This window comes from Dasypus novemcinctus, chromosome 1 (genome assembly GCF_030445035.2).
Source record: "Dasypus novemcinctus isolate mDasNov1 chromosome 1, mDasNov1.1.hap2, whole genome shotgun sequence".
NCBI classification, from domain to species: Eukaryota; Metazoa; Chordata; class Mammalia; order Cingulata; family Dasypodidae; genus Dasypus; species Dasypus novemcinctus.
Window position 1 is genome coordinate 65,769,104 of NC_080673.1, and position 24,473 is coordinate 65,793,576.

Below are 24,473 nucleotides of genomic sequence, written 5' to 3' on the forward strand. Positions count from 1 at the left end.
GAGGAAGCCCACAGGGGAAGAGTGAATCCTTGCAAAGAGCAGTGACTGTCGTGCTTCAACACGTGGTAACTGACTTTGGTGAGAAAGTAACCTTGAGTTGGCTCTTTGGGGTCTTTTAATTGTAATTTTTACCCCAAATAAATAACTTGATAAAAGCCAAAAGATTTCTGGTACTTCGCATTGGCACCCCTTTGACAGACTAATACTGAATTTGGTATCAGGAAAGTGGGGTACAATCTGTTGCAATTACCAAAAATGCTGAAACAGTTTTATAAATGGGTAAGAGGTATTTGAGGAGGTGTTGTATGATGCTTGATGTTAAAGGCCTAGATTGCTTTGAAAAGACTGTTGATAGGAATATAGAGCCTAAAGTTATTTCTGGTAAGGCCTTAGAAGGAAATGATGAAATTATTATTGGAAAATGGAGGAAAGGTGATAAGTATTTTAAAGTTGCCAAAAACTTACCAAGATTGACTCAATGTTACATGGAAGGCAGAATTTGAAAATGGTGAACCTGAACATTTAGCTGAAGAGCTTTCCAAAGTAAATTTGGAGAATGCAGCCTTGCTTCATCTCGCAGCTTATAGCAAAATGCTAAAGGAAAGAGGTAAGAACTGAATTGTTCAGCACAAATAAATCAGAGACTGATCCCAGAAACTCCAAGCTTCTGGAAATCAAGTCCCCAGAAGATAGTGCCCTCGTCTGAGGAATTAATTAAACTTGGAACTTGTAAGCCAGGATTAAAAATGTAGCTATTTAGGAAAGTCTTGTGGAAAGTCTTACTGTCTGATGGCTTGGACTTCTGCTCCCTATATGCTAAACCACCACGTTTTTGTGATATCTGTATGAACCAAACCACTCTCTGCCTGGGCTAAAAGAGACAGGGAGGAGATATGGGAAGGAAAAAGATTTTAAGAGGAAAATCAAGGAGAGGTCTGAAATTAAGACATCTTTTGGGCCAAGAGAGGGATCCCACCCATTGTATAGAGAGGGTGAGTTTGCCCTGGCATTTGAAGGTTGGGAATGTTCCAGTACATTGTTCAGGGAGAATTTGGCTGCCAAAGGCTAGAGAAAGGGTAGAACACATTCCCAGATGTTGGGGATGTAAGCTTTTACCACCAAATAAATCTTTATAAAAGCCAACATTTCTCATACTTTGCATTGGCACCCCTTTGGAAGACTAACACATATAATACAAAAAAATAAAATAGTAGACTCAAACAAGGATTGCATTAACTGAGAAAGACCTTGAGAGTTATTTTTTGTATGGTGGAAATCCAAAAGGTACTCAGATCAGTACCTTGATCTGAGGGGTGGTTAAATGATGCTTGCAATTATATAAAAATCAACAGAGTTGTACACTTGATATATCAGAAAAGAATTTATAAAAATTAACAAGAAAACCTAAGCAGCAATAAGCAAGGAAACTAATTTTCAAAACAACTTATATTATTTGTAGATCCTTTTTTTCAAAATAAAAAATAGCTGAAACACTTAAAATACAACACTCAAGGAAATTACATATTAATCTTCTTTACTCCTACACCTAAATTCAAAAATGTTTCACATCTCAAAACTCTCCTAGTAAATGCAAGAATATAGCATGATCAAATGTGTATTTTATTCAAATAAACAATGATATTTCAGTATTAGGAAATCTATTATAATTTACTATGATCCAAGGAGAACAATCAACTCAATTGAGAGCAAATAAACTTGTGCTTAAATTAAATTCGAGGTTCAGCATCATAACTAATTATGTCATATTAGTAGTGTTCATATTAAAGGCAGGAACAATACAAGAGTAACCCCATATTATTGTCATTATTTACCATTATGCTGCAAATGATAGACAATGCATTAGGAGCACAAACTCACATGTGCAGCTAAAAGAAAGAGTCAATAATTTATAAATAAACTGATTTTATACCTAAAAACAACAGAATATACTAAATGTCTTTTAATAATAAGTTAATAATATGTTATAAGATAGACAAAAATAAAGCTTTCTCTTCACATATAAAAATTAACCTATATTTGACTATGGTAGAATATATATATATGGAGAGAATATATGTGCACACACATGCAGAAATACAAAAATATTAAAAATATTATCTCCTGTATTTTCTATTCAATAGAATGCTGCACATGCTCTCCTTGTTTTTAAAATATACCATATCCTTATATGATTTTATCAAAATATATTTGTTAGCACTTTATAAAAGCCTGGGAATTTTTCCAAAGTTTGCTCTTATGAAGAAAACTTATATGAATATATTTAATCTACATCTTTTCATTCATTTCCAGTTATCGTAATAGGGTATACATACTTTTTAAAATGCAAAAAAAAAAAAAGATACTGAGTGCCTATTTCAATAACAACAATATCATACGAATGTAGTTGAAATTGAAAAACATAGTAATGGTTTTCAAATTACTTTTAAAATTTAACTACCTGAAAGGTTAAAAATGATATGCTTTTATTAAAATTTGATTTACCTTTCCCTATTTTTGATGAGGTTGATTGATCAATGCTGTTTTTTTATCCATTTATATTTTCTTTCAATACCCTGTTATTTATAGTGATTAATCCCTTTATTTATGAAACTATTTCTCTTTTTAATGTTATGGATATAAAGGAATAGTTTTATTAGGAATATCAGTCTATCCCTTCACATTTATAAAGTATTTATTATTGACTATGTCATAAAAGATGTATTGACTTAAATATGTCTGTGTGTTTATATGGTTTCTGGATTTGTTTTGCTCTGAAAGAAATACAAATTATTAAAATAACCCATAGTATTTTAATTTAGAGTTTCAAGTTTTGCGTTAACTAAATTTATATTCAACATATGGTAGAATTAGGGATGTACATTTATAAAATTTTGTTAGTTTCTCTTTTAAATTAGATGTTATTTTCTCATTATTTGTTTTACTCATTCGTGCCTGAGAATGTTAAAATTTTGCCTTCACTTTTATAGCTTAATTTGTTGAGTTTATGGTTCTATGCATGTAATATTTCAACACTTCAACAATTTCATATCCTTGTCTAGTTTTTGTCATATCTATGGAAAAAGCAGATATTAGTGTTTTTTTATTGCTCTTTTGAAATTAAGGGGTGTGATTTTTAAATCTGGCTGTTTTAAAGTTTTAACCTATTTCTTTCTTTCTTTACTTATTTATTTATTTACCATATGTGCCTATATATATGTTGTGTGCCTGTGTATCTGTGTGTGTTGTGGACATCCTGTTTGTGCTGCATAATAATTCCTGAATATGTTGCTTAAATTATTGCATCAGTTTTAAAAATTAACCTTCCATCCTCTGTTCAAATATTGCTCCTATTACTCCTGTAGTTTTAAACTGGTTTTTTTTTTCATCCCAATTACCGCAGGAACCCAAGTGGTTGTATGTTAGAAGTTTTCCAGATACATCACATTATTTTTATTCCCTCTTTAATGCCTGCCATCTAGTTTTCTCTCTGTGCAACAACTGGGATATTTTAAGTCGACCTGTCCAATGGTTCACAAGTCTTCCTTTCCACTTTACCCAATCTACTATTTATTTATTTGTTTGTTTGTTTGTTTGTTTATTTTTAAAGATTCTTAGATTACATTAATGTTACATTTAAAAACTGTAGAGGATTCCCATATACTTACTCCATACCCCTCCCACACTTTCCCACATTAACAACATCCTTCATTAATGTGGTACATTTGTTACAATTGATGAGCACAAAAAAGGGCATTGTCACTAAGTATGTATTATAGTTTACATAATAGTTTAAACTCTCTCCCACACAATTTTGTCAGTTATGACAAGATATGTAATGGCCTGTATCCATTGTTGCAATGTCATTCAGGACAGTTCCAATGTCCTGCAAATACACCCATATTATACCTATTTTTCCCCTCTCCTTCCCCTCAGAACCTCCAGTGGCCATTGCCTCCACATCAAAGACAAAATTTCTTTCATTGCTAGAGTAACCATAAGTTTATTTTAGAATACCAGTAAGTCTACCCTGTCCAATCTACTCTGAAATTTCATATTATCAAATCTAAGTTTTTCCTTGATTTTTAAGTGATACTAGTTTACTGATGTAATTCTGCATTTTACCCTCTATTTCTTAAAATACATCATATACAAATATATTTAATTATAGACGTTTTAGAATTGTTATCTAATAACTCTAGTAACTGTTTGGTCTACAGTCCTTTGTTACACTGCCTACTTTTTCCCAATTGTGCTGTTTCTTAATACATCTAGTAAGTTTTGATTAAATGTCACAAAATTCAAAAAAATTAAAAACCTCTTTTTTCCATTTATCTTTTGGTGAGAAACAACTCAAAACTTAATGGTTTAAAATAGTATTTTATTACTGACTTTTGTGTTTCTTTGGCTAAATGCTGTTGTCTCTTGGTATTGTTTTAGTTTGCCAAAGGGCTGCTGATGTTAAGTACCAGAAATGTGTTGGCTTTTATAGAAAGGATTTATTTGGAGTAAAAAATTACAGTACTAAAACGATGAAAAGTCCAAACTGAGGCACCATCAGAGATGCTCTCACCAAAGTTGGCTACCACTGATCCCAGTGTGTTGCCGCTGGTGAAGCAAATGGCTGCTGTTCTCTGCCAAGGTTTCAGCCTTTCCTTCCAGGCTCACCATTTCTTTTTGAACTGTTCCACACACCTAACCTCTTGGGGCTTCATGCTTAAGCAATTCTGTAGTCCTCTCTTCCATGACAGGATCAAACATGTTGGCACCCTTTTTCTCTGTTTGTCTTTCTGTGACTTCCTTTATATCAGACCCAGCAAGAGTGTGGAGACTCAACACGAATCATTCTCCATTGATCTAATTCAGTCAAATGAGTCTCACACTCAAGGAATGGATTAGTTTAAAACATAATCCACACTATGCGCCTTTGCTGTTTGCTGATATTATTATATAAATGAAACTATAATTATAAAACAAAGCAAAACAAAACAAAACATAATCTTTTGCTTTTCTGGATTCACAAAATTCAAACTGCCATAGGTATTTAATATAATGGGATCAAAGGACACTGAACCTGCCATCATCTGAAAGCTAGACTGGGCTAGACATACAAGGTGGCCACCACATGGTTGGTAACTTATGCTGATTATTTTGGTTGAGAGTTCATATATTACATGAAAGTAAATACAATATAAAGATTTATCCTGATTCATTTAACATCCCTATTGCTGTCTTAGTTTGCCAAAGGCAACCAAAGCAAAGTACCAGAAGTGGGTTGACTTTTATAAGGAAACTTTTATTTAAGGTAAATCTTATAGTTCTAAAGGCAATGAAATGTCTAATTCAAGGCATTATCAGACTTGCTTTTTCACCAAAGTCAGTCACTGTTGATCCCAGCATCCTGCCATGTGGTAAAGATGACCACTGATTTCTGCCTTCCCTCCAGGCTCATCATCTGTATTAGTCAGCCAAAGGGGTGCTGAGGCAAAGTACCAGAAATTTGCTGGTTTTCATAAAGGGTATTTATTTGGGGTAAAAGCTTACAGATACAAAACCCTAAGGAGTCACCTCAAAGCACTCCTTGAGTAAAAAAGAGATACTTTCTTACCAAAGTCTCTTGCCACATGTGGAAGCAAGATGGTGGGTGATCTCTGCCTTAAGTCTGGAGCCTTCTTCCTCTTTAGGTTCCATAAGCCCAGCTTCTTCCAGTCTCAGCAGTAGCGGGGTATAGGACTCATTTCTCTTCTCAGGGCTTTAGCTGTTTGAGCTTCTCCTTTCTGTCACATAGCAGGACTGAAATGATCTAGTTCTCTCCTCTTCCATGTCTATGGAGCTCTCTCTCTCTTCCCGTGTACGTTCTTCTGTATGTCGTCTTGAGGGAGCATCTGTTTCTATCAGCCCACCAAGGGGGTGGGTGGGGGCCTCAACCATGAGCCATGCCCTACTGATATGGTCAAATCAAAACCTTAATCTTAAAAAAAATGTAATCAAAGACCTCTCAGTTGAGTCTAGTACAATCAAAAGGTATCACACCCAGAGGAACAGACCAGTTTACAAACATAATTCTTTTATTTTATTTCATAAATAACAGCAAACTGCCACACTATCTCTCCTGGAACTCAGCTGTGGGCAACCAGGTATAGGACTTGCCTCTCTCTGGGCCTCCTCTGTTAGATTTTGCTGCTCCACTTTTTTCCCATGTTCAGCTGTGAGCTCTCAGCATATGGTTCATCTCTCCCTGGGTCTTGGCTCCTTATAAGTCCGAGGGCTTCTGTTTTCCTGTAGTCCCCTCTCTGTCTCATGACTGGATCAATATAATATGGCAGCTCCCTTTCCTGTGTGTGTCTCTCTGTGTATCTCCATTTATATCCGACCCAGCAAGAGTGAAGAGACCCAACTTGAGTCACACCTCACTCACATAAACAATTAAAAGGGTCTCACAGCCACAGGATTGAATTAATTAAAAAGCATAATCTTTTTCATTTAGGGATTCATAAAAGACCTTCAAACTGTCACAATAAATATTTAATTTTTAAATTTTATTTAATTTTTCCCATTTCTTCACTGCATCACGTTAGTAGTTTTAATATCACATTCATATTATTAGAATATCTGATCCATTTAGTATTCATTATGCATTTTTATTTATTCAGTTTTATGATCTTGAACATGTGATTAAGATATTTATTTAACCATGCTAGCTCCTTTTTATCTTTTACAGTCTACTTTATAAATGTTTTTCTATTTTAATGTTGATCACTTTGACCCTGTAATGTTTAGTTCTTCTGTAGGTCTGGTTTTGCTTGTAAATTTATATTATTTCCTTTAAAACTATTACTTGATTTTTCAGGTTTAGATGGTATTTATTTACGTTTAAATAGTATTATGACTTATTGCTTAAAAACTTTAGAGATATTTATCATCTTAATGGCAATTTTCTTCTCCCAAATAAGCTCTTAATTTCTGTCAATATGATTATCACATTAATTTCTTAATATTTTAGTATTTTCATTTTGTTTAGACTTAGTTTTATAGCAAAATGGATTCATTATCCATTAAAAGAGTTTTCAGTACTCAGCTACTATGGTTCTTTTATTTTTATTCAGAACTTTTTGGTTGGATTTAAAATTCAAGTCATTTTTTTCAAGAAAACATCTTATATGTTTAATCCCTGAACCATTTCATCTTCCAGATAATCTTTATATTTCCTTTATATAAGGTAAAATATTAATAATGTCCATTGATATCAAGAGCAGAAATTGGGTATTAGGAGGAACACAGTATAAAGAATAGCTTGGATCAAATGTGCCCGAATAGAGGCTGTGTAAATTTAGTGCCTCTAGTAGATTATTTCATATGGTGCCATCTGGGTGGTTAGGGAGATGGCTTAGGACAGCTGTGAAACCCTTTACTTGCAATGTCCATATCCATCCCATTGAATAACAAATAAAAACAAAATAATTTGTTTCATAGAAAATATTAACAATTTTCTTAAAGTCAGTTGTTAGAATAGAAAACTGAGAATTATTTTTCTTTGTTTCTCTTTATAATCGCAAAATACGATACTCAGAGAAAAAAGTTATCTATAAAAATGATAAAGGTAGAGTCTTAACTTACAGTACATATATAAGATCATGTAAAATAATCTGCAATCTTGTAGTATTTGGGAACTAAAAATTTGTGTTGCTAGTATCCATTATTACATCAGATTTGATGATAATTATGAGCTTTAAATGTTTAAAAATGCCTCTCTAGAATTCCATTTGTGTAATATGAGTGTATACTGCCTTACACTGCATATGAAACAAAACTGATAAAATAATTTTCTGACCGGACCCGCAGGACAGTCGAACCAGGCCCTGAAAGAGGGAGTGGGAATTGGGGGGACAAGAGACGAGAAGAATGGAGACAAGACAGGATTCTGATCAAGTCTCGTTTATTGAGGGTAGAGCATCAGACTTTATACTGAGGGTAGAATACGTGGCAGGGTATGATTGGCGTGCAAGGCAAGTTTCCATAAAAGGCGATGAAAAGTTGCTAGGCTGCCTGTCATAGGTTGTACGTCTTCGCGCCAATTGTGGCTCTAGAGTAGTACTGCGCAGGGGCGATGCTTTTTGCCCGGGAAATTATAGCAGAAGAAGAACAAGGAAGAGGAAGAAAACAAAGGAAGGTCGCCATGTTGACAGGCGCGGTCTCTTTGTTAATAAAGCGGGCGGTTTTGCCTCGCGCACGCTCTCTGAGACCCCCTGTGGTCCATTACCATGGCTTCCCACAATTTTCTTTTAATCTTTGTTAGGAACACAACTGGGGCAGGGATGGAATTCATAGAACAATGATTTTAAGTGTCATGCTAGTCTTTCTACAAACTCAGATATGTAATTAAGAGTAGATAAAGCTTCTAGCAAGAGGGAAGGCATAACTATGTTGTGCTTTTCTAGCTCTTTTTCAATGGAGCACAGAAAGTGATAAGAGGGTATCCAAGAGTTTCTCAGTGGTCCACTGACATTTTAAGGTAAAGGTGTGTAATAAAGTTGTCTGCTTTTGACTTCAGTCTTCCTGCTCTTGAAGAGACATTATCTCTGTGTTTTATATTTTGTAATTTAGATGTTAACTTTTTAATGTGTGTGCATGCCTGTGTGTGTGTGCTTGGCAGTCAGGGTTATATGATAAGTGTATTCTTCTGTTTCTCTATTTTTCCTTCATTTATTTAAAACTTTTATTGAAACCGAAATCCAACGCAGACAAGGACATCTCCTCTGCCAGTTCCTCTTGGAAAAAATTATTACCCTTAAATTGCTTCTGGAAGGGCTCACTGAACAAGGAGGTAAGTTCATGAATGACTGACTAATGTGTAAGCAGGGACTCTGTGAAGAACATATTGTATTACCAACCAAATCAGAAAATGTGTGCTGAATTATTGTTATGGTAATTATCCTCCACTGAATTTATCTCAGTTTCAAAAAGTAATAATAAGAATCTTGAATAGGTGGAATAATTATACTTAACTGCTGTAATTAATAAATTAATTTTAGAAAATGATTCATATCAGTAATGAACTATAATAACTGAAATTTAAAACCTCTTTGCTAACAATTTCCACAACTTTTTAACAACTTGCATTTAAATTAACATTTAATAATGTTTTTCTGGCTTAACGTTTTTTTGTATCTTGGTTTTGATTTCTAGAGCTATCCAATTTTAATATGTAGTCATTACTCAATGTCTTATAATTATTAGGATGTATAAAACAAATGTTTTCATTTACAGGTACAATAGTGATTTACTATTAGGCCCCAAAAACACATACATGTGGAATACAAACATACACACAGATTGTACTATATCCAACTCATGAAAACCACTATACATAGGCAGATTCTACAACTTACCACTAAAGACAGACCATAGACTGTTTGATAAAAACTCAAAACTAATCTACATGAGAGTGGATATATCTCAAGTGGTTGAGCACCTGCTTCCCATGTACGAGGTCCCAGGTTCCATCTCAGGTGCCTTCTGAAAGCAAAAACAAACTCTCACTGGGAGTGGATATAGCTCAGAGGTTGAGTACCTGTTTCCCATGTACAGGGTCCTAGGTTCAATCCCTAGTATCTCCTAAAAAAAAAATCTACATGAATATTACCCAAAATACCTTGATGATTTTAGAGAGAATGCATAACTAATGAAGAAAGAATTACAGTTTAGACTTAGAATTTTATTTAAGAATATCTTTATAACTTTTGAATAACTTGCTTTGAACATCCAGTGGTACATGTTTTCTGAAATTGCCCCAACTTCTGTGAGAAAGTTAGCTAGACCGTGAGAAGGAAGTTGTGAAAAAGAAGAGGTGCACTAGTGAAAGAAGGAGAAGGCTCTGCTCAGCCTCTGCCATTAGAGGTCTCTGAACCATCACTGTGTTTTGTAAAATCTATCAAAAATGCATACTATATAAAATTTTCTTCATATCATAATAAGGTAAATAAAATAATATAGGTGCTGCTATTTTAGAAACATTAAAGGACTTTAAAAATTTAAATAACTTTAACATAATATTATAAATAAACATTTTCAAATTTAACATGCCATAAAACAGGTGCCATTTCAGAAACAATGGAAAAGAGCACATATTAAGAGAAAACAAGCAGTACTTAGTGCAATTTTAATGCAATAATGACTCCACTATTTCTTCCCAGGGAAGATGTATTCATCAAAGAAGAGTGTCTGGATTATCAGCATGACTTCCTTTGTTCCTCCCTCCCATTCTCCTTCCTTTTTCTCTTGCTTCCAGTTTTCTCTGTTGTTCTTTAATTCAATTCAGTTTTCTAATTACAATTACAACACTACAGTGTGCCCTATATTTTATGTTGAGATCTGACAAAAGTATTATCAAAGCTGAATGAAAGTAGAAACGAGTATGTAAAAATGCTAAATAACAGTTAAATTTTCATTTAAAATTAATGTCCTTCCCTCTGCCTTTAAGGAAGACACGTGTGATGGCAATTTCACATGCCAACATGGCTGGGTTATGATAACAAGTAGCATGGTCAAGCAAGCACTGGCCTGACGGTTTCCATGAGGGTGTTTTGTAGATAGATTTAAATCATTATTCAGTAGATTGCATTTATGGCTGATTACTGCTACAATCAACAAGATAGATTGCCTTCAGCAATGGGAGGACTCTCCTCATCCAATTAGTTGGAGGGCTAAGAGGAATTCAGCTCTAAGAAAGAATTTCTATCTTTATTTCACCCAGTCTGCTTCTGTAGAATTCATCTTTACCTTCATCGGAGTTTCTAACTTTCAGCCTGCCCTACAGAATTCAGGTTTACAAATCCCCACAGTCATGTGAACCAATTTCTATTAAAAATTTATATATATATATATAACTATATAACTATATTCACAGAACAGTCAAATGATACAGTCACGTTCTCCCCACTAAAAAAGAAAATGAAGAAGGGGAGAAAAATGCTTAATCATATTCACATCTCCTAAAACCACACCCCACATTCCTCCTTTTCCCTGACCTTTAGCATCAATATAGCACCCTCCCACCCCACCACAAAAGCATCACCATATTGCTATCAACCACAGTCCACAAACTACACTAGCTCTTTCTCCTGTGTATCACCACACTCCCAACCCTAAAGTAGAAGAAAATTCCCACATTTATACCATTATCACAATCTTCCTTCACCACCAAAATTCCCACCACGTTCTCCCCACATCATTCTCCAGCCACCTCCAGCCAACACTAACTTCCCAGACCACTTGCTGCAAACAATGTTTGCCACCCTCATCAAAATGGACCAACATCAACTCCATCGACTATCACACACCACAATTGATGTTATTAAACATTTGCCATATATCCAGCATTAGCTCCCCTTCTCAACCTACATTCCATAGTCCACTCATTGTATTTGGTTCATATCATTGAGACCATACAATATTCATCCTTTTGACTCATTTTACTCAATATAGCATAACATAGCACAGCATAGCATAGCACAGCATAGCATAGCATAGCACAGCATAGCATAGCATAGCATAGCATAGCATAGCATAGCATAGCATAACATAAATGGCTATTAAATAATAAATGAATGATTTCTGTTCTATTTTGGTTTCCATTCTTTTATGTACATGAGATGTAGTAAAAAATGCATGCTATATAGACAGAGTCAGATACCTACATCTATGATACAATTATCTTCAAAACAATTCTTTAAAAAAGATGTTCAGCATGGCTGAATTCAAGAGCATAGAGAATATAACAATATCATTTGTTCTTTTCTTTGTTGAAAATATTTCTGGACAAATAGCCTACCTTTCTAGTATTTGTTTATACTGGGAGATTTATTAGGGAAGCAAATGAATGTAATATTTCATGGTTAATTTTACTAGTTGGGTATTTTATTTCTCAACACAAAACGTTTAATCATATGGCCAAACCTGTTTTTCTAATAGTACTATTCATACTAAATTTTCCATTTGTTATATTTCGTAGTTCATTAAATTAGACACTTTAAAAATGAACATTTCTGTGTTTCATCTTTCTTGACATTTTTAAACATATTTTTCTGACCCCCAAATAAAATAAGGCACAATATATTCCACATGTGAGTTCATAAAAGGTGCCAAATATTTTATAGATATTATCTATGGATATCTGACATGGATTAATGTTGTCATATAGCTTTAATATAACAGAGTGATTTATCATGAAGGTACACAATTGGCAAGGATGCCTGATTGGTCTAGAAGCTTAAAATTTAAGGCATTCCTTACATCTCCACACACCCAAATCAACAAAGGTATATGGAAATACAGATTAGTATAATTATAATTTTAAGAAATCTAGAGAAATATGACTGAGACTTCTTTCACTTCATTCCAGAGATAACATAATTGAAATTATAATCTCAAAATAGACTTTGGTGGGAAGGGTTAACTTTTTTTATGTTTGAGAAATCTATGCAATTTGAACATTTCAATATTAATGCCTAATAATGTGGGAGGAGCTAAGGAGTATTATGATATTATGAGGAGGGGGTAATACTTAACCATCTTTAATTATATAATACCAGATCCTCTTCCTCCATAATAATAATTATAGCTCCTACTGAAGAGAGAAACGTGATTTCTAATCAGATAGTTTACATTAAAAATGTGATTTAGGATATGTTTATTTGGAAAGGAAGCTCTGTGCATTAAGAGACATATGTGCATGCTCTGTGTTGACTTTTTCACTTTCTCTATTATCTGCTACTGAGTTAGGTCTGTCTCCTTAGTACTGGATGACCAAGGTATCACCCCGGCAGCAATCTCTTGAAATCCCTTCTCCCATGTGATTAGATAGCTGGTGATAAGTTCTGTATTGTTCAGAGATATTTTGTTAGAATGGAAACTCCAATCATATTTGCCTCAGTTTATATATATATATATATATATATATATATATATATATGTTCTGGTTTCAGTACTGGGTCAGATATAGCAAGAAAAAAAATGCCAGTGGTATTCTGAGTGTTCTTTCTCTCCCATATCTGGAGGTAATGCCATGGATGTATTGCTTCTTTGTCTCTCAGATTGCCTCTAAAATTTGTTAACAACTCATCAAAAAGAGCAGGACTTTCCTAAACACTGTGATGAAAAATTCCTGGCCCAGCTTTGATTCTTTTTTTTATTTTTTAGAAGGTACTGGTCATTGAACCCAAGACCTTGTACCTCTTCAGCTTCATCCACTCCCCAATCCATTTTTGAAATGAAACTTGGAATACCTTGGTTGATCATGCCTAGGTTGTATGTTCATCAGTTACTTCATGTAGAACAGCCTCAGCTATATCATATGAGAGGTAGTACAAAGGAATGGGAGCTAGGCATCTAGTTGAATCATTTAGCTCCTTCTGTATAATGAAATACTCTAAAACATAGTGACTTAACACATCAAATGCATATTATTTCCTATAAATTTACAGGCATTTGGGTGATTCTATTGATCACAGGTTCTGTTGTGTGGCATGGGGTTGGCTCACAAAAGATGGCCTCAGCCTATATCTTTTGGTTGTGCTCCACATTAAACATAATTCTCTACCACAATAGCCTAGACCTGTTCTCTTGGCAGAGTCTGGCATTCAAAGGAGATAATGGGAAGGACCCAGGCCTCAGTTCAGATCTAGATTCATAATTGATATATCAGATTCACCTACTGTATTTGCCAGCCTGCCCGGATTCAGTGGTGAGAAAATAGACTTTCCCTTTTAACGGGAAGCTGCAAGTCATGATGCAAAAAATATCTATTGAAGAGGTAGTAGAAAACTGGAAACAATAGTGCAGTCAATCCAAGGCAGGAATAAAGGGAAGGAGGAATGCTGGACAGGAAAAATAAAATTTTTAAAAAGGTCTTTATGTTGACTTGAATTTTGGCTTTGTGGTTAAAAGTCCTGCTTCAGGGTCAGGCTTAATACTGAACCCCAATTCACCTTAGTAAAGCCATGAAAAAGATTCTTCCTTCCAAAATAATGTCTTCTCAAAAATAATCAAATGGTACCTTATTTCTCTTTTGATTTCTCTTTCTTGTATATAACTCCCTTAAGCTCCCTACATGGTGTGAGCATTTTACAGATTATGGAAGTTTCTGTACATAGGCAATGAAAAATCAATGACCAATCCCTGTTTCTAATATTGGCTAAAATATTAGTCCAAGACACTTGTCTAGACTCCACAATTTGGAGATTTTAGAAAAAGCAGTTCTTTTAATCCTCAAATTCATGAATTATGTAATTTCCCAGTTAGAATCTGAACAAATTTTGAGACACTTTGGGGAGTGCTCTCCTTCCTACACTTTTAGTCAAACATAGAGTAAGAACTAATATATGGAAAATAAAAACAATAGTATTGAGTGACGAAGTCTTTCCCACCATGACCAGAGATAGAGTTACTGTTCACTGAGTCCAGACATGCTAGGGAAGGAGAGATTCAAAGGGCAAGTATTTTAAATTAATGAAATTTCCCACCTTTTTTGTTGCTAATATGATAACAAATGAGGGCACTGTTTCCTGCCAACTGGTTTATTTGTTTATATTATTATGTCCATATTTCATATATTTACAACAGTATCCTGAAAATCTGATACAGTTAATGTTATGTAACTATTAAATGCTAATTTAGAAAATAGAGAAAACTTTATTTCACTATATTGCTTTATTTCTTATTTAGACAAAATAAATGGTACCCTATTTAATTTTATAAAAGTAGAGGAAATACAGGATGGTAATGTAATGATGAATGGGTTTATTTTCTATGCTCTATTATTACATATTTTTCACAAATTTAAAAGGATGTTAAGAAAATCCATTAATGAATTAATTCAAAAAGGGTTGAATCTTGAAGGCCATGCTCCTGGTATTTTGACTTCAGCTTTAAATCTTTCAAAGGAATACTATATTTTATATATATCAGTATCCAGAAGTACAAAGAAAACAATGTCTTCAATTTTTTGATGCTATGATTTGTATGTTTAATTCAACAAATATTTGTCATACTTAAGTACATTTACCATAATGTCACAAGTCAATTTGTTAATAGCATTCCTCATCCCCTACAGGGGGATATTGATTTGTTAAACTTGGGAAATGAACACCAGAAAAGGAGGCCCATGCATTTTGTCCTAGGCATCATAACATAATCCAAACAGACTGTGATTTTCTTTACAGAGCCCTAAAATTAGCCTCTAATTGATATCTGGATTTTGGTTCATTATCAAGTCATGATGCAAAAGATGTCTATTGAAGAGGTAGTAGAAAACTGGAAAAAATAGTGCAATCAATCCAAGGCAGGAATAAAGAGAGGGAGGAATGCTGGACAGGAAATGCTGGACAGTTTGTCAGCCAGTGTTCAAACGCTATAACTGACATCTGTACTTTGACAAAGTAGCTCTTATCCTAACTGTAAAAGCTATCAGAAATAAGATATTTTATTAATAGTAAATTAATTAATTCAGATTCAATCTATTTTTTTCTATGAGCTAAATGGGTAATTTTACTTTGTGGAATAAATTTGCTCACCCAAAGAGTCGGGTATAAAAATTTATTAAATTATGTTTATATATTTCCCTTGAAACATAAATGGTCTACTATATTAAAAGCAGAAACAATTGTGCCTTCTCCTCTAAAAATATAAATTAATTACCCAATGAAAGAAATCCATAATGTAAAGCAAAAGAAATTAAAATAGAAAAAAATGAAAGAAAATCAGATTTAAAGATTTAAATAATGTAAAGGTAAAGTTCCTAATTATTTCTTATACAATTTATTTCTTATATGCATGTCTATTTTATTTTATATTCTGCACAATTTAATATCATAACAACATTTTATATATTCTTGAATATATCTGACTTTTCAGACAGCACTACCATGTTTGGAAAACCCATTTTTATGGGGAAAAATGCAAAGATCTACAAAACACATCACTGAAATATTTTGCTTTCATTGTCTGGGGGGTTCAGGCAAATAGACATTTGTTTTTATTTTTGATAGAAACTCTTGAATTAACTGTGTAATTGTGATATATCATATATTGATGGTATCTAAAGGTACAGTACATGTGTATTAGTCAGCGAAAGGGGTGCTGATGCAAAATATCAGAAACTGGTTGGTTTTTATAAAGGGTATTAATTTGGGGTAGGAGTTTAGAGATGCTAGGCCACAAAGCATAGTTACTTCCCTCACCAAAGTCTATTTGGAGTAAGATGGTTGCCAACGACTCTGAAGGTTCAGGCTTCCTGGGTTCCTACGTTCCTGGGGCTTGCTTTTCTCTGGGTTCAAGATTCCTTTCTTCCTAGGGCTGGCTTCTCTGTCCTCTGCATGCTGACTTCTCAGGGCTCCAGCTTAAGTCTTTAGCATCAAACTCCAACATGAAAAACCCTCACATTAAAAGCTCCAACTCTGTCCTTTGCCATGCCTTTAATCTGTGAGTCCTCCCCACCAAGGGGTGGAGATTCAAAGTCCTAATGACATGGCCCCATTAAAGCCCTAATCATAACTCAATCATGCCCAGTAATAGACCAGATTACAAACATAATCCAATGTCTATTTTTGGAATTCATAACCATATCAAACTGCTACAACATGAAAGACTTAAGTTACTACAGCCAATGTGATTAAAAATAAACACAAAACAAAACAGAGTAACGTATTAATTCTTTCCAGCTACTAAATTACTATGTAGTATATTGAATAAGCAGTGTGTTATACTGACCTTTTTGAGCTTTTTGTCTTCTTCTTCTCCCAGTTGATTAAGAAGCTAGCATTAGCTCAGACTCTCGCCAGGATGCACTGTGATATGGCATCTGATACAGTATTTAAGAAATTATTAACTTTCATGTTTTCACTCTTGATTAAAACTTGAAGTTGAATATTCTTTCATCAGTTTTAACAAATGAACCACACTAATGCATGCTGTTAATAAGGAGTATGGGTTTGGGTATGGGTATATGGAAACTATTTTTTGCATGACTTTTCTGTGAAACAAAACAAAAGAAAAACGTGAAAATATATCATGCAATATTGTTGCTTTAGGAGAGAAAAAAATTCCAGTTGTTCCTGACCAGGGGAAAAAATGAGTCAAGTGCTTCTAAATGCATTTTTGAATGTTTACTGGTTAGTATATTTAAAACCATTCATTATAAAAAATCTAGAAATCTTTAAGCTAAATTAACAATTTCATTTTTAAACTATTTTGACGTCTAAATATTTACAAATGCAATGTTAATTAAAGAGAAATATGTTAACTTTTTCAAATATAAGCAAAACTGAAAATCTTAATTGCAATGAATTTGAGCACAGCTAAGGTGATAAGGTTACTTATCATATGTAGATATAGTTTAACATTCATGTTTTGGATAAGAGGAAGAAGAATTCAAAGAAGGAGGAACAGGAGAAAAAAGAATGAAAAAGGTGGAGAAAGCAAAGGAGGACAGGGGAGCAAAAGGAAAACCTGAGGCAAATAATTGGCATGATTTAAAAACATAAATTAGTTATCAGTGTATGATAAAAACTAAATCTATATAACATGACATTACATTCAGTTAAGCACAAGAATTTTTCAGTTAATTTTTTAGTATAGATGATTGTTCTGGATTCAAGACTCAATGAGCTATGTTAATATCTGAAATGTACTTATTGGTTTTTAAACCAGTGAATGTTTACTTTACCTTGTTTACATAGACTATGCTTTAGTTATTCCCAGCTTATGCACATGTATGCCATGGAAGTGGAAAAATTAGTCTATTACTAAGCTAATTCATACCCAAATCTATTTTTCCCATTTCTCTTTCAGATTATATTATTTTAAAAATTATTTTCATTGTTTTTTACTGGACATCAATTGGCATAAGTTAATATAAACCTATATCTACATGTCGTTAAGGATATTACGTTATGTAAATATTTTCTTAGGTTTTAAATATCACATATTAATATATATGGTGTGCATATAGACATTATATAAATGCTATATATGTTATATATGTATATATATAATGACACTGATGTCTGAATATAATTATTATTATTTATGTGAAAATCAGATCATTCTAACTTTCCAGTTTATTTGTGATAGGTCCAAAATAAGTGAATGCCAATATAATGAGATTACTACAAATATATAGGCATGGTTCGACTACTATACAGATTTTCAATCTAAAAAATATTAAAGACAGAACTACTTGACATACATACTTAATTTAGAATTACTATTGATTACTTCAAAGTAAGAAGTGTGACTATTTGTGTCCTTGATAAATTCCCAAGATTTATTTTCTTCCTCATATCTTTGAGATTTTCTGGAGAAAGTTTGTACTCAAATACATTTTACAGATGTAAAGTTTTAATTTTTTTGATTTGAGTTCTTAAAATATTATATCTAAACTTAAAATATTATATCTGTTTTGGTAACAAAACATGCAGCTCATCAGATTATAAAGAGTAGAGCAAAATTGCAAATGCAACAAATTCGATAACAACAAAAATATATTAATTATCTACAGAAATTCTAAGTTTCTCCTAGGGGTTCTTTCTATCATAACATCTAGAATGTACATTGCCAAACCTTTGATTTTTATCAAAAGCAATTATGAAAATCCATTCCACTATGACACCACAGAATCTAGGGAGTATGGTGAAGGTTTTGCATATTGATGAATTACAATAATTCACTCTTTCCATTTTAATTGCATAGGATTTTGGAAAATTTGTGGCTAAATTTTATAATACTCAAAAACTGATCATAAAAAAGATTAAAAAAGGGAAGCGGCTGTGGCTCAATCACATGAACTCCTGTCTACCATATGGGAGTTCCCTTAGATGGGTCCCAAGTCCTCCTTGAGAAGGCAGGCTCTCCTGCATGCCCCAGAGTGCCGCCCAGTCCACAGATGCTGTGGAGAGCCAAGTCAGCAAGGTGACTCAACAAAAAAAGAAGGGAGACAAGCAACAACACAGAAGAGCCTGCAACGAATGGACACAGAGAGCAGACAGCATGCAAAAAGCCGTAAGGGAGGAGAGGATAAAAAAAAAAGATTGAAAAATAGTACACATGTAAATTCCTATACATCTATATTTAAAAATAGTTTAACTAAGAGCATTTCTGAACATCCAAATCATTTTTTTTCAATGTAGGATGTATGAAGATGTCTCAAAATATATAAAATTTGAATTAGTTTGGAAAACTTTTAGGGCACCAAATGTTACCTTCCCGTATGGTTTCTGATGAACTAAGGTTTGGTAGGATTAGGGAGTTGGATTCTTCCATAGTTTAACAGCATAAAATGTAAAAGCTCTACAGCTGTAAAGAAATTAAAATATGGTACTTTATTCTTATTCAGGTTTTTAGCAGATATCTATATTAACTCTATTATGGATTATGCATATCATCAAAGAGAAGTGGTATCTCAGCCTATTAAATAGATACTAATATATGTTTTACCACCTTGTGTTCTGATTTCCTTGAAGGACATAGCACTGCATACTCATGGCTGAATACTTGTATCTATATTCTTTACTTAAATCAAACAGTTAAGCTCTACTAATTTATAATTTATTTCTAACAAGTTATCTGAAGACGATATGAAAATTGAATTTTTTTTCATCTTCACTATATAGAAATTACAAAATGAAATATTTTAGAAAAAATATATGAAAATTATTGTAAGTTTTGGTTATGAATTATGAGACCTCCGTGAAAAAGAAGAGAATAAATTTCAGAAATTGGTTTCCTGGGCGGTTATCTGTTTTTGTACCCACTATTTCTGATTCCTCCATCTAGAAAGGGTATACATACACCTAAACAAACACACACACACATATATATATTATATACAACTACCTATCCTCCTCACATATTTATATATATACACACATATATGCACAAGATAATACTATGGGACTAAGTAAACAAAACCTCCCTTTTCAAAGAAAGAGATCAAAATTATTTAGTTTAAACAATATTTAGTAAGCCTTTTAATTGGTTACAAATAAAGATCCAAAAACTACCTTATACTATTCCCCTCCTGGAAAAATATTCTCCAAAAATGAAAATACAGTCTTGAAATTGGTAGTTATAAAATAACAATAGTAGTAAAAGTTGCTGCCACTTAAAATCCAACTAAGTTAAAAATGGATTTCATTCCAAAAGTTATATTGAAAATAATGTAAATTAGAATAGCTGTTTTCTACTAGTTTATTATGTGTATATTTATTAACAATCTCATGTGTCAGGCACTATGTTACGGTGCTGTGGGTAAATAATAAGCAGAACACATAATGACCCTACTTTATTATCAAACTAAGTATGTTTTTTCCTAACACATGTTACACATGGTAATTAAGGTTACTGGCTGTGGCATACTGTGTTTTCCTCAATATCTTACCTGCTTGATCTTCTTAAACAATTACTGAAATACTTTCTCGTAATTTGTGGGTCTGTGTCCCTTCCCTTGGACTTCGGCAGAACTTGAGACTGCCTTGACCAATAAGACAAAGTAGAAGTGACCCTGTGTGCTTTCATGGTTAGATAATATAAATGCAATATACTTCTACCTTATTTCTAGGGTTGTTTTCGTTTGGAACCCAGCCCCAATTTGTAAGAGATCTCGAATTAGCCCACATGAAGAGCCCAGGAGCAGCCACATGGAGGTGTTCAACCCACAGCCCAGCTGAGGTTCCTGCTGACAGTCAGTATCAATCCCCAACATGGGAGTGAAGGGGTGAAAACATCTATTGACAATCCCAGGTCCCTAATCATGGAATCACCTCCAGTCATTGTGTCTTTCCACCTAGGGCCCCAATATTGAACAAAGCTTATCCCTGTTTTCTGGTCAAATTCATAACCTACAGAATTCATGTATAATATAATATGTTTATTGTATGCTTGTTAGGCTTAGGGGTATTTTTTAATACTGCAATAGTAATGAGAACACTGTCTATTCTTCGAAATAAGTACTAATACAATGTGAAGCTGAAAATTATATAAATTAAAAGTATGAGGGAACAGAATTATTGCAATGCTGTAATTAAGCAAAAAAAGGTAAGATTGTAAACAAATATAAATTGATCTCACTTTCCAGTGTACCGTGTCCTTTTTCCCATTAACCTTTAGCTGTGCAAGTCTAGCATCATTCATCCTTGAATGAACAACACGTTTACCTGCTCTTGGTCAAGACTTGGACTGATGATTACTGCTAAAGAATATTCATGAACAAGATTAGTGCTCCTACTGATCCTTTATCAAAACTCTGAGCCTCAACTGATCTTTAATCATTACTATCAGTTCTATTGTTACCCTAATCATAATTCCTTTCTTGCAATTGAAATTTCAAACTTTTCTGTTCTCCTCAAATATTCCTTTTTATCTCAGTGTAAATAGAAGTCTTAAAACCAATAATTGTGTGAATTCATCCATTTTACTCTTTTCCCCTATTTGCAATGAAAGAAATGTCATTCCTCCTGTCTTAGGCAAGATACTTCACCTATACCCTAACTCTTAACTCCTCCCTCCTTCTGTGGCAGAGCTCAATTGTAAAGGGAAGAAGTCAATTTTGTTCTTACAGGGAGGTTGATCCAAGACATGTAATATGCTATTAAAAATGATAAAGGATAAGAAAGATAATAGTCGGCTATTTATCATGAGTAGGAAAAATTACATGAAATAATCTGCTTTATACAATAATATGTATCATATAGCACTTATTATATGCCAGATTCTATATAAACACTTTTAGTATATTTGCTTATTGATCCTAAAAATAGTGCTATTAAGGAGGAATTCTTATTTTCTCCATCTTACAGATGACGTGGTTGTGAAGAGATGGTATACCTTGCCTAAGTTCATGGAGTTAATAAGACTCAAGGACATGATTTAAACCCAAGCACTCCAACCCCAAGTCCATGCTTCCTTGCATCTTTCTCAAGTTTAAAACTTTGGGTATATTCAACATGCAAATCACTTCAGTATGAAATAATAAGATAATCTGAAATCAAATAAAAACTCAGAGAGCAGTATTATTTGGTAGTCTGCATAAAATGTAATTCCTAACAAGATTTCTCAGTGGCAATTCCTTTCTTCTCTAGAAATACTATGTTGTTGCTTGAGAAAAAGCATGAGTTCAGGTTTCAGTCTGTCCTGTGTTTGAATTTTGCCTCGAAGAACGTTGTTTCTTAGATTCCATAATATTCCAGGTGAGGATGACAAACCTTATAGAATTCATCTAGCATGTGGTCTGGCAACAAGAACTTAACAAAGGTATGTTTCATTCTCTACCCACTAACTCTTCACACTTCCTTCATTTTCTCATGGTCTTAGGCTGTACCATTGGAGCCAGTCCCACACCTTTGTTACTCCTCTTCCTCAGTTAAAATGCAGCATCATTTTAACAGACAAGTCTCAGAGAATGTTTTGCCTCATTTCACAAATGTGCTACAGCCTAACAATTTTAAATGCATTGAATATGAAATACTTCAGTAACAGTCACTAAATAATGTTTTGGTGACTCAGTTTCTTTCACCTGGTGACATGAGAGGGTTCATTGACTCATTCAGGCCAATAGTTGTACTATTCAATAAATCATTCCATAATTAAATTAAGATTTATACAAGTCTGCTATCCAATCAAAGAAATATTGGAAGGTTAGATTTCCCTATTTTTAAATCTAGAATGTTTTAACTAACTTCAGAACTTGATTTATTCAAATCTGGTTGAGTTGACAGCTAAGGTTTCTCGTTATATTATTCTGTATCCAATGTGGGCTTTTTTTTCCCACAAAAGCTAAATGCAAAAATGCCAATGCTAAATAGATAAGGAGACAGAGAAAAACAGCTGCTCCATGATAAATGAAGAAGGTTATTATTAATATGATAAAAGTTAAGAAATCATAAAGGGTTCCCTACAGGTGCTAATTTTACTACTTGAGTGAAATTAATAAGGCTCTCTATAAAACAGCAGGAGATCCTTAGATTATACGAGTAATCAGCAAGAAAATTTATTGTGGTTTCATGAAGCATACAATATTTGTGTACTATATGCAAAAGTGGTACTTTATTCTCTGCAGTGAACAATTCTTAGTCCTTATAATAGAAAAATATTTAATAGTTTGCTACCTCTTGAGGCATAGTTTTTAAAAGTTGTTCAAGTGTGATTAATTTGACTCAATACAAAATAACAATGCAGCAATTCTGAGTCATTTAAAGCTCCTGGTGACATGTTCACATTAGTATTATGACCTAGATAAGGGAAAAATGTAAAAGGACACCTGGACCCCTACTTTGAGACATAGGCAAAAGTCTAGAATAATCCAGGTCATGCAAACAATATGCATTTCATAAATAATGTGAAAAAATGAGAAGTCAGAAAGTTAGTAGGGAGACCTGAACTGAAACTGAGAAAGATATTATAAAGGAAGTTAACTGCTATCTACAATATAATATTATATTTTTACCTTCATATTACTAGGAAAAATAATAAATATCTTGAATTCAGGTATTTTATTCTATTTTTCCCTTGTTCCACTCTTCCTGGTCTACATAAATGTCCTTGGATTTCATGTTTAGACATTGGAGCATGATGTCTTTGGAAAGGTTCTTATGCAAATGTTGGCATACTCTTATATCCAATTCAGTGCTTAGTCAGGATTGTGTGGTGGGTTTTGTTATTAAGTCCCCTTTCTTTTGAAAGTAACACGATCCTGCAAGAAAGATTTCAGGGAAAATGGTATACAACTAACTCACTACCAGTATTGGATATCCAATTTGGGATCTTTCACAATTACAGTTTCTAGATAATTCTTGGGAACATGAAAATGGAAAATATGAACAAGAAGAAACATAGTCATAGCAAATTTCATACACATTTTAAAATGACTCTTACTTAAGTGTCTGAAAATATTTATTCTAAAACATACAGAAAGAAATATATACTGTTTACACAGGGCATCAACTAAACCAAGATATTATCACATGGAGTCAGGATTTGAACCTTGAGTGTTTGTAGCCAATACAATATAATGCCTTTCAAACAGAGTAGCAAAGATGAAAATGAAAGATGCTGGTTTCATTTAAAAGCTGGTGCTGTAGATCAATTTTGTCCCCAATTTTGTGTATTATCAGATTCTATCTTTCTTCTTAGTATAGATTATTTTGCTTTGCTTATTACTATTTCCCCAAATCCCCTGCCGTGACACCCAATGCATCATATTATATAGAGGTTTTGCTGATTTAAATTGTGAAATGACTCTAAAACAGGGTATTTTCAAGTTAACCTGAATAATGAAACAGTGTGTTATTCATATAAAAACAAGTTCCAGGAATTACATGACTAACAATTCTGGGCTGAACTTCAGACTGCTCCTTAGCAAAGAGCATTAAAAAAAAAAAAAAAGAAAGAAAGTTGCTCTAATGACTTTTATATTATTTATGGTGACC

General features: G+C 33.4%; 1 long non-coding RNA gene across 1 annotated transcript; it reads left to right on the plus strand.

Moving 5' to 3' along the window:
* The first annotated feature begins 8,736 nt into the window (after positions 1-8,736).
* Positions 8,737-22,039, plus strand: LOC139439379 (uncharacterized). The gene is made up of 3 exons (XR_011649304.1): positions 8,737-8,821; positions 20,609-20,731; positions 21,846-22,039. It is a non-coding gene; the product is annotated as an uncharacterized lncRNA (long non-coding RNA).
* The last annotated feature ends 2,434 nt before the right edge of the window (positions 22,040-24,473 follow it).